The sequence below is a fragment of the Rhinolophus hipposideros genome, assembly GCF_964194185.1.
Source record: "Rhinolophus hipposideros genome assembly, chromosome: 7".
In the NCBI taxonomy this organism is placed as follows: Eukaryota; Metazoa; Chordata; class Mammalia; order Chiroptera; family Rhinolophidae; genus Rhinolophus; species Rhinolophus hipposideros.
Genome location: NC_138053.1, coordinates 10,666,212 through 10,675,589, shown reverse-complemented (window position 1 = coordinate 10,675,589; position 9,378 = coordinate 10,666,212). Strand labels below are relative to the sequence as shown.

Genomic DNA, 9,378 nt, shown 5'->3' with positions numbered 1-9,378 from the left:
CCTGCAAAGTAGGTCCTCACACTGTTTCCGTATTGCACACAAGGCAGCAGACACACACGCACCGCCGCTGAGCAGCCCAGCCCGGTGGGAGCCTGTGCGGAGACCCCGAGGCCTGGGCCCTGTGCCCACGCAGGGGCAGCTGCCGCCAGGTGCACCCCCAAAGGCGTACTGCGAGGGAGTGTGCGGTGGGAAGAGGAAAGGGACACGTTAACATTTTGGTTTACAGATTATTGTCATGCAACTGTTATTTTTGTCATAAGTAAACATGAAGTTTGACATTCCAAGACTGAGAATCTTGAGAGGGGAAAATATAAATGAACAGCAAAGTAAGTAAACAGAGGAGCCTGGAGCGTGGCAGTACATTGGTCTCGCTGGCCCAGGAGGAGAGCCGTTATTTGAACACACCTCCAGCGAGGACACTGGTAACACTGCTGCTCGGGGGACAGTGTGATACTCTAGAGGAGTCGTTTTTTCCTTTGGCCACATGGAAGCATCACATCCCTCCAGGCACAAATCCAGCGCCTGGGGTGTCAGCTCCGTGGACCGGCCTCTTCCTTGTTTGTGGCGTGTCCTCTGAACCTGATGGCAGGAGGTCCTGTGCGTGTTGTGTTTGCACCCATACATCAGCAAGACTGTTGTCACAGAGAGAAAAGCAAAAGCCTTTAGGCTGAAAACTAGGAATTAGCTAAAAATTTCTTCTAGTTTCATTAAATTACATGGCTTGGCCAGCAAGCCCAGAGATTTTTAGAGAAACAGTGTTTTCCATGAAAGAAAACAACAGCAACAAAAAACAAAATTTACCAACTTTGCCTCCAGGAACTTAATAGCCACAGAGTTGTCTTTTTTCTTTTGTTAACTTGGGCCATTTCTCACCCATGGAAGAACGCCCCTCCCGGTCCTGGCAGTGCTGTCTTGCAGTGCTGGGGTCTGCGAGATTGTGGAAGCTCCCTCTTCCTCTGGCCCTGCCTTTGAGACTCAGGCCAGGCCTGGGTCCACAATGACCAGCCATTCGGAGGGGTGACCTCCAAAGCCCTTTGAGTCAAAGCTTTGGCCTTGTTTGGTGTCAGACTGTAGTTCCTCCAAGTTGTTTGACCTTGAGCAATATAGTGAACATCTCAGCCTCAGTGTCCTCACCTGTAAAATGGGGGTAATACAGGATTAGTAATTCCTGTTAGATACTCAGTAAAACCAGGGTTTGCTTTCAGGCGTGGCACTGGCCCTATAGTAGGCCTGGAGACCCTTAGTAATAAAGTGGGTAGGGCGGGAAGCAGTGTGGGAAGGATTTTGCTAACCAAGAAAAATTCAGTAGTTCTTTCCAGAATATTATGCTGAGAAAACGGGGGTCAGTCTCAGAACCCAGATTAATTGGATGACTCCAGTTTACCCAACAATCATCACGCAAGTGTTTTAGTTCCCATGTTCCTCCAAGTCTGGAGGCAATGATGTGAAGGCCCAGAGTTCCCCCAGGTACGTGCAGTAGCTGTGGCAATAAAGCTACCCCTGTGGAATAATCAGTACAGATCCGTATATGAGTTACAAGGTTATGTTGTTTAAGTTGTATGTGTGTAATTTAAATACTGTGTTTCCCCGCAAATAAGACCTAGCCGGACAATCAGCTCTAATGAGTCTTTTGGAGCAAAAATTAATACAAGACCCCGTTTTATAAGATCAGGTATAATATAATATAATAATATAAGACCGGTTATTATATTAATTTTTGCTCCAAAAGAAACATTAGAGCTGATGGTCCGGCTAGGTCTTGTTTTCAGGGAAACAGTACTAGGAGTGGTAGGTGGAATAATGCCCCCGCCCCCAAAGGTGTCTATGTCCTAATTCCCAGACCTGTGAACTCTGCAGATGAGATTAAATCAAAGATTTTGAGATCAGAGTATCCTGGGTGAGCCTGGTGGGCCCCTGGGTTGGAGAGTCACAAGGCCATGGAACCCAGGAACGTGGTAGTCTAAAAACTGGGACCGACAAGGAAATGCGTTCTCTCCTGTTGCCCGCCCACTGAGGCTGGTGTGGACTCCCACCTCCAGACCTGTACGAGAATCCATCTGTGGTGTTTGCAGCCACCCTGTTTGCGGAAATGGGTACAGCAGCACTAGGAAACAAACTGAGGTCAGTTCAGAGATGGGAAGGAAACACGGTCTAGAGCAGTGTTTTGCACTGACAGCCCATCAGTGGTTGTAAAAACCAGTTTAGGAGGCTATGACTAGCATTTAAAAAATGAAACAAAATAACAGATTTTGCATTGCATGTAGTAAGAGTATTGGGGGTTGTACCAGGTCACAATATGTACCATGTTTCCCCAAAAATAAGACCGGGTCTTATATTAATTTTTGCTCCAAAAGACGCCTTAGGGCTTATTTTATATTATGAGCATCCTGAAAAGTCATGCTAGGGCTTATTTTCCGGTTAGGTCTTGTTTTCGGGGAAACAGTATCACTGAGTCTTAAGCAAAAAGGTTTGAGAACCACTGGTTCCTGAAGGAAGGGTGCTTTTGCCTTACCTTGATACATTACCATAAGAATAGCTAAGTGCCAGGCATCAAAGTAAGCACTCTGCTAGGTCATAACTGCCTACAGCAACCCTATAGTATGGGAACTGTTACTGCCACGTTTGATGACAAAATTCCTAGTCCACAGGGGGGTGACAGCTCATGTCGAAACCATGACACTCTCCAGAGCCCAGCAGTTCCTGCTAAGTGTGCTCCTACTGGGCAAGCGCAGGGAGTGGAGGTGCTGTAGTGACCGAGCCCAGTTCATTTCGCCCAAGCTCAGGATGTCATTGGAACTGATGGGAGGGGACCCTCTGTACCTTGTGAGGTTTCATTGTACACCTGAGTTTCTCAATTGAACTGACTCATAAAGCCATGTGGCTTGGAAGGGGGTATGCCACAGGTGCCCCCCAATCAGGAGGCCCACCCCTGCAGCAGGGCCGGAGTGTGGAATGCTGAGTGTTCTGGGCCTCAGCCACGGTGGATATCTGCCCTCGCGGGATTTGGCTACCTCACATGTATGTATGGCCTGGGGAAGGAGGTACAAGGTTTCTGCTCTAACTTCCTGCTCCCAGGGATGGGGGCGGGGGCAGTCCCTTGATCTCAGGGAAAAAGCTCTATGGTCCCCATTGTGGGTGGGCCTCCATGCTGAGACAGAAGGAGATCATGCTGAGCTCATTATCAACCCTGGTGTCCACTGCCTAAGTCCAGATGTCTGGAGCTAGACTGCCCTCTTTTGACCAGGAGACAGTAAGGCCAGTGTGGTGAGGAGAAAGCCGCAGAAAGCCCAAGAATTCTGATGACCTGGAGACATTGCACCAGCCCCCACTGACTGCCCTCCAAGGCGGCCAACTCTGAAGCCTGGGTGTGTGGCTGCATTTCTCTGCATTTCCATACCTGAGAAGGCTGAAAAGAAAGGAGTGCAGCATCTCCGTCCCATGGCACTGCAGAGGGAAGCAGATTCCAGGAAGAAACAAAACTCTCAAGTTCTCAGAACTCCAAGTGAAATTCTTCCACCCCCAGTCTCCCCTTGCCCAAGGAGTGGCTTCACTTAGGCTTAGAAAACTGTGTCCCCCAACGGAACCGTCTCAGATAACAGCCCTGTCAGTTCCCACTTTGAGCTGTGCTTTCCCATCCATTGGGGCTTCCTTCCCATAGTGGACTGCAGGCCTGTGAGGGGACAGCAATGCTTGTTAGGAGTCAGCCTCACTTTACAGGTGCAGAAACCATATTTTACATATGGCACTAAAGGAGAGTGACTTGCCTAAAGCTACACAAGTGAAGCTTCGGCTCAGTTTTCTAATCTGTACACTTATTCATTCATCATTCAATAGATGCGCATTCAGGGGTCCTATGTGCCAGGCGCCGTCTGGACAGGGGAGAGCAGAGCGAGCCATACAAACACGTTTTCTGCTCGCACTAAGCTTAGGAGTCATCTTTTCATCAAAGCAGGCTGCTTCAGTTCAGTTTTCACAGTGAGGAAAAGGGAGTCCTCTGGTGTGCGTATTTGTTAGGATGCTTTCAGTGACGAGTATCAGAAAAACTCAAACCAGCTTAATAGTAGTCTCCTTGGCTCACGTATCGGAAACCTCTGGAAGCAGGTTAAGTGCAGGCTGACCAGTCAGCGATTGACCAGGACTCTGGTCGTTTCTCTGGGATTCTCTCCATCTGAGCTCTAACCGAGTCATCTGGGTTCCCTTGTGGCTGTTCAACTTTAGTGTTCAGATTCATGCAGCTCACTCAAGAGGGGCCTCTTTCCCCTCCATTGTCATCCAAAGTCCTGGGCTTTGCTTTGACCTGGACATCTGAGGTCACAAGCCTAGGACAGCACACCAGGAACTGAGTGGGTATAGCACTCAGGGCCCACACCAGAGGTGGGGTTTAGTCCCACCTGGGCATGTACAAAGCTGTGGAGGGACGGAACAGAAACCATGGCCACACAGGTGTCCCCCGAACTTCACCTGTCCCACAGGAAGGGGGTTGCCGGTACAGACCATCTGAAACTTTTCTAGTTAGACTAAAGCCATCACTGAGAGTGCCAAGGCTAGATGGGGGGGGACCCCGGTAACAGCCCCTCACTGTCTCCTGAAAGCTGGGAAAGCTCAGGATCATACAAATCTTAGCTGAAGTATACTGAGCACTAAATCAATGCTCGCTACTGGAGATGCTCCCCATGTTTGGACACATTTAATCCTCCGAACCACGCTGCAGGGGTGAAATGCAGTGCAATAGGAGCTGGGACCGGGAGCAAAGGATCTTATGGGGAGTCCAGTGGACACATCTAATGGGAAGGGGGTCAAGGACCAAGTGATCTGAGATTCTCAACTGCATCCTGTGGGTGAGGTGATGACAGGGTGGGAAAAGTGTTCTAGGCAGAAAGAACAGCACCTGTCACAGCCCCTACACCCGATAGGCTGTGAATCTACCCAGGGACCTCCTGAGCCCCTGAAGCCCTCTCCTTCCCCTCTCCCACGGCTGCCTGCTGCTGCCTGGCTGACGTTGGGTGAGATGAGTCAGTCCTAGGAAGAGGGGCCTGACGAATTGAGAGGGTGCAGGGTGTTCACCAGGGTCTCCTTCGTGTGCCAGGCCACCTGGCCACATCTTCATCTATGAGGCAGAGGGTAGAGATGGAAAGACCCCAGGGACCACCTGGGCCAAGACCCAAATTCAGGTGGCGGCAAGGCTGCCAGATATCAAAGAAGTGAAGCAGTCTGCAGTGGAACCAAAGGTCAGAAAGTCAGCGCTGAGAGAACGTGCTGGAACAGCCATTGTCAGCTGAGGCGCTGGTGTGCACTGCTGACCAGGGCCAGCACCCCAGTATTTGTAGTGAGGCCGGGGAAGGGTTGGGAGGACCGGACTGGCTGCCTTGTCGACACCATACTGCACTTTCTGTCGCCCAGCAGGCATCAATGTTCGTGAAGCACCCATAATGGTACCGTGAGCTGGGGACCGAGGCCTGCAGAGGTTCCCAAAGTTGCTGGGTCACCAGCACCAGTGTGTGAACGTAGAGCCCGTCCTGCTCTCGGTGGGGTGCGGTGGGGGACATGCCCACTGCCGGACTGCGGGTACCCGCCGGCTGTGCTCAGGCTGCGCACCCCTTTCTAAGCCTCAGTTTCCCCGTCTATAAAGTAGTGAGGGCCGGTCGAGGACGATTTCTGGGCGTCCTGGGTCGGTGCAGACCCGAAACCCGGAGGGTTGGGCGGGGCCTTGGATTTCCGGACGGTCCCTGGTCCCCGCCCCCATCCCCTTGGGGCTAAGGCTGCGAAGCGCCGCCCCACGCCCACGAGGAAGTGGCTGCAAGTCCCAGAGCCGGTTCGGCGCGTCGACTGCCCAGAGTCCGCTGCCGGGGCGCCCCGAGGTGAGGAGGCGCGGGGTGTGGTGGCTCGGAGGTGGAGGGCCGGGGTCTGCGTAGATGTGAGGGGAGTTTGGGTGGATACGGGGATGGGAGGGGCGCGGGAGGGGAGCCTGAGGGTGAGGGGTGAGGAGGGAACCTGCCAGGAGACCTGGGGGCGTCCGGAGGTGGAGGGGTTCCAGTAGTGAGGGGGTACGCGCGGCGGGAGCTCTCCAGGAGGGGAGTGGGTGCGGCGGCAGGCCGGCCCAGGAGTGGGCAGCGCAGGGCGCCCCGCACCCGGCGCCCTCGGGCGGCGAGATCCCTGGCCCCCGTTTCCCACTCCCCTCCCCTGCGTCCCCACTTCCCTGACTTTGCCCCACGGTCGGTGTCCCCGTTATTTCAGGCAGCGAGGGCCCCACGCCCAGTCCCTTCCCCCGAGCCTCCAGCCTTCCGGGTTGCTCCAGCGGGAAATGAGCTGGCGCCCCCGCCCCGCCCCGCCCCGCCCCTCCCGGCCGCCCCCTCCCGGCCCCGGGAGCCAGGTCCGCGGCGTCCGGCGCCGGCTGAGCTGGACCCGAGCGCATCCGATCCCGGTGGCCCCTCCCCCGCCGGCGGCAGCTGGAAAACCAGCCGGGACACCAGGCGAGGCAGGGCCGGGACAGTAACTGTAATACAGTAATGACCGGCGTGAAGCTGCAGGAGCTGGAGGCTCTCCCCAGGTTGTTCCAGGCAGTGCCCAGGCTCCCCCCGCCGGGCACCCGGCGCGGCGCTGCCCCTTGTTTAAGAGCACCCATCACCTGTGAGGCCTCGGGGCCCTAGGTAAGAGTGCCAGCTTCTGCTTTCACTGGCTGGTGACCTTAGCAAACCACCTCATCTCTCTGGGCCCCAACTGTCTTGCCTTATCTGGAAAATCGGGAACTTTCAAGTTGTGAGACATAAATATGATAATGTGTTTAAGGAACTTGGCAATATGCCAGGCACGCACAGTATAAATGTGTGCTGCTATTGTCACTGTCATTAAAAGGCTTGCCTAAATTTATCAAAGTGGGTGTCCAGGTGAACCTATCCTCTGAGATTTGGGGTCAGCATCTGCTGTGCTTTTTAAGAGCTGTGTGACTGAGCACATCTTGGCTTTTGTGTGAGTCTCAGTTTCCTTCTGTACAAAAACAAAGATTAAAAACAACAAACACCAAAAAACTTCTTAGGCTTGCTTTAGGGGTTAAAGAATGTACGTCAACGTCCTGGGTAAATCCTGGGCATTTAGAGATGCCAAGTAAAGTTAGTTTATTACATGTGTGTTTGCATGTAATCCACATAGGTTTTTTTCTAATAAATAGTATCCCACATGTGTTAATATCACATGTACTCTTTCCATATCTCTAGTCATCTGGATTTTTCTATTCTGTCACCATTATAAAGAGGATTATTATGGACATGTTTGCTTTTTTAAAAGTCAGTGGCTGTTTTCTTAGCACAAAAATGAATTTATGCCACCAGTGTTAACAATCTTAAATTCCTGTTTGTGTTACTCTGTTCTGTTTGTTTCTATCCAGGGGTTGAGCGTTATCACATTGCTCTTCAGAAAGGCTGAACAAATTATTAATAGCAACAAATGAGAATTTCTCTACAGTCCTGCCAGCATTGAGTTTTATGTGGCTTTGGTTTTTGTTTTATTTGGATTACTTTAACTGGAGCTTTATGGTGCCTTGTGATTGTTTTCATTTGTGTTTCTTGACTTTGCCTGCTTTTTAAGACCTTAAGAGCAGATTTGGGGAGAAGGGATTGATTGGCTGTTTTTGGGGGGATGGCAAGGGCTGTTCTACACATAACAGGAAATTGAGTAACTGCTTAGCATGCTGCAAAATGGCTCACTGGCAGCTCCCTCTAGCCAAACTCTGAGCTGGGTGGGGACTTCCCTCTATGCCTGCGGAGCTGAAATCCTTGCCTCCAGGCAGCTCCTGCCTGGATTAACCTCAAATACAGCCAAACCTCTGGATTCAGGGAAGGCTAGCAAAGCTTGTCTGAAAGTATGAAAAACCTACAGCCGGTGCCTCATCCAGCCCCTGCCTTTTTGGAACGGAGATGTGAAGAAGCATTGTATGAGGGCACCAGCCGGTACAATGAACACAGCACTGTAAGGAAAGAGTGCTGAGGCATGAGACCCTTGGCCCGGCAGCCTGAGGCTTCGCCTAGCTTGCTTTGCTTTGGAGAGGAGCTATATTCTCCCTGAATGCTCAGAGTACCCTCTAGATTGCAGGTTTCCAGGATTTTCTAATCATTGACCCTATCAGGAAAAAAATTTAAGCACATGCTCCCCAGCAAATATTTACAAATCTCATCCACATGCCACTGAAGTAATATGGCATATTCGTTATAGAACATCCCCTAAGACAGTTATGAAAGAAAGGATGTGATTCATTCATTCAACCACATTCAAGAAATATTTATTGAGCATCTACTATGTGCCAGGTACTAAAATTGGTGGTGGGGTACATCAGTGAACAAATACCCCTGTCCCCATGGGGCTTACATACATAACGAAGGGTGTGGTCTTTGGCACCCCTTGATGGAGACCCACACCCCACTTTGGAGAGCTACACCCCCCCCCCAACCCTCATGCCACTCTTCTCTGCCCTCAAACCCCAGCTGTGGATGCTTCCCCGGTCTGGAAAGTGCTGCTAGGAGATGCTGGCTCCAGTCTAGGGGGATAGGGAATCTGTCAGAGTTTGGCCGATGCTCCCCCAGCCTCACTCAGTTTCAGGAGTGATGGGAGGCACTGAGCACTTGATGTGAACCCCAAGTCCCAATGCCATCCTCAGGTCCCCCTCCTGTGTGTCCTCAACGGTCACATGGGCCCACAGGGTGCTGGCTCACAGGGCCAGGGTGACAAGTGCATGGGTGCCCCAGAGGCCAGAGCCTCAGCCTGCCTTTGTCTCACCACGAACCTTCTCTGACACATTGTATTGTCAACACACTTGGGCACAAAAGCCCTGGCAGCATTTTCCTATGCGGGAGGTTGGCTGGTAGTGAGCCCCCCTCCCCCTCTTGGTAGGGTAGAGGTTTTCCTGGGAATGATGAAGTCAGAGTTCCTGAGGCGGGTGGCCCTATGTGAAAGCTGCTTCCCTGGATCTGACCACAGGGACAATCCAATGATTCCTGAACTAAGAGGTTACTCACAGCCCTGAGGCTACCGCGGCTGGAAAAGCCCCTCCCCTCTCTGGGCTCCAGCTTCCTCATTTGTAGCATGTGGGGGTTGGGAATCATGGCTGGGGCCCTGCTGGTTTCAGTTGCTTTGCAGAACTTACAAAAAAATAAGAAAAAAAGGGAAGTGCATCCTCCGCTCTCCCACTCCCTTCATCCATACCCCTGCTCCCTTTAAGGTGTTGCTTCAGCGGAGTAAGAAGTAGTCCTGAATTCATGCTAAAATATGATTGGCTGATAGATGTAGTCTGAACTTCCCCCGCCTGTCCCCCTGTGCCTGTGGCCATCTTTCCCAGCCCCTCCTTCTCCCACATGAAAACCTTTGGATCCCAGGAAACAGTGATCAGGT

The 9,378-nt window shown here is 52.0% G+C and overlaps 1 protein-coding gene across 4 annotated transcripts in view; it reads left to right on the top strand.

Annotated features, from left to right (window-relative positions):
• The first annotated feature begins 5,403 nt into the window (after positions 1-5,403).
• Positions 5,404-9,378, top strand: part of ARPC1B (actin related protein 2/3 complex subunit 1B) — a 14,084-nt gene continuing 10,109 nt past the window's right edge. For 2 of the 4 annotated variants that reach the window (XM_081054051.1, XM_081054049.1), the window contains exon 1: positions 6,363-6,647. The gene's annotated coding sequence lies outside the window, so the exon portion shown is untranslated. Of the gene's footprint in view, positions 5,859-6,362; positions 6,648-9,378 lie in introns of those variants that run through there. The other 2 variants (XM_081054050.1, XM_081054048.1) reach the window with 2 other exon arrangements.